This window comes from Brassica napus, chromosome C5, assembly GCF_020379485.1.
Source record: "Brassica napus cultivar Da-Ae chromosome C5, Da-Ae, whole genome shotgun sequence".
In the NCBI taxonomy this organism is placed as follows: domain Eukaryota; kingdom Viridiplantae; phylum Streptophyta; class Magnoliopsida; order Brassicales; family Brassicaceae; genus Brassica; species Brassica napus.
The window spans coordinates 35,106,850-35,109,102 of NC_063448.1; positions in this window are offsets into that span (position 1 = coordinate 35,106,850).

The window sequence follows — 2,253 nt, forward strand, 5'->3', positions numbered from 1 at the left end:
AGACGCGAGATGCGCGACTTGGTTCCAGCCGACTTTAAACCCAAGGCTTCACCAAATTACAAGATTACCCCTGACGTAACCTAATAGTTATATACTTGCCTAAGTGTTAGGAGGCAAAGAGTGCTGGAGCCACCATTGTATTCTTACTTTCAGCAAGAGAGAGAGAGAGAATATTAGGAGAGAAAATCATAGAGAGATTTGTGATTGGAACTCCATTGATTCATCTATTCTATTCTATGCAGTTTTTATCTATATTTTGTGTCATGAATTGCTTAGCTATGTCTGAGTAGTTTATTTGTTAGATTCAGGGTTCAAATAGGTTAGAGGGATTAGCCCCAACTATAGATTTGCTGAGTTGTGATATTCATTGATTGATTGTTGTTAATGCTTGTTTTAGCCTTGCTAACTAGAACATGAACCTAGGAATTTGTATGTGTCAAGCATCCTTGATCATCCTGTCCTCAATCTAATCTGTCATGCTAGGACTGCTAGAAAGAGCTAACCGCTGATCTAGGAGATTAGTGAGCATTATCAACCCGCGCCTAGGGCTTAGCTAGAAGCTATCGATTGATATTGTCTTCTGACAATCGATCGATATTGCGAAAGGTGTATCGATCGATATCAATATAGGATCATCGATCGACACTTTCTTGTGATCAAAAGACGACAGTTAAGATCCAATATCTAGTTAGTTAACCAGTGAAACATTACCATCGCTGATCACTGTGATTAAGGAGTTGAGCTCTAATATATGATGCATGCAACTGTTAGGCATCTATAGGATTATAATCTCTAACACCTGAAAGAAACCCTGCATCTAATATCTTCCAATAAAGTTACACCCCCAATCATCTTGTTAGTCGAGCAATAGACTTGCTCAATTAGGATTGCTATTTACTTTTAAACCATAAAACAACAAACACCTAGAATTAATAACATGACTAGATTTAATAGGTTCCCTAGCTCCTTGTGGATTCAATCCCTAAATACTGCAACTGAACCTCTTATTTAAGAGAGTAATTCACTCCTTAGGATAATTTGAGTGGTATCACGTAAAATCATCACTAGAGATCCTACCTTCAAGCATAGTCCGTGGTTGGCAGTCCAAGTAACTCAGGTGAATTAATGTACTCTTGGGGTAGTGGCTAGTCCAGTAGTTATCTAGCGTAGCTTCTAACTCAATGGTATCAGAGCTTAAACATTCTTTAGATATAAGAATTTTTGTTCACAGTAATTTGATCACCTTCTTTATTTTTACTTTTATGGGAAGATAAAGTTTCAGCTTCCCCATCACCAACTTCCAGAATCAATTAGGCAAATTTTTTGTCTTCTTGCCCTAAGAACATGTTAATGGAGAGGGTGAATAATCTAACATTTTTCCAAAGGTAAGATTTGCTGATGTATGCAAGAACTGTGTATATTTTCCTAAAATCACCTCCTAAAAGCATTGTCTTGCCACCAAAAGGTATGTCTGCAGCTGCTGGATTTTCCCGTTACAAGAAATCATTAAGCGAATGGTCAATTGTTTCAAATGCTTGACGGTTCGCCATTGGAGCTTCATCTCATATTATTAAATCTGACTTTCAGCTACCATAGACCCGCTATAAATATCACACATTGATTCCTCACTTAGTGTAAGTGGAAGTTTAAATCAAGAGTGAGCTGTTATACCTCCTGGGAGCAGTAGTGCTGCAATCCCAGCTAATGCAACTGGAATAAAAGCTTTATCAACTGACTTGAGCTTTGAGATGATCGTCATATATAGGTATGTTTTATCAATTCCTCCAGCACCGTATACGAAGAATAACTGTCCAGACTGGTTGTTAACAAATTTGAGCATTGCATCATATACATTTCGCTGATCTTTATTCATTGCGGTGAACCATAGTTTATGCGTCACTGTCTCTTGCTGAATGTCATAACTTAATTATTGTCTTAAGACTATATTAGATATCTCTGTTAGGATATCTTATTCATGTAAGGAGATATTAGGGTAGTCCGCAATAGATTGGTCATTCTCCTTTAGGAGTTGTTCTAGCTTGATGAATATATATTGTTTCAGCTGCTTGTCTTGTAATTCAAAACCTAGGATTCTGAACTCCTTTCGTTTCATGTAAAGGATGCCCTCACCCAAACACTTCCAAGTATGATCCCATAGTGTTAGTGGATTACTAACTTGACAATATATCAATATGGTCACAATCAATCTTCTTAGTTGGCGACCAATTGCCCCCTAAGATGGCTCTTCTATAG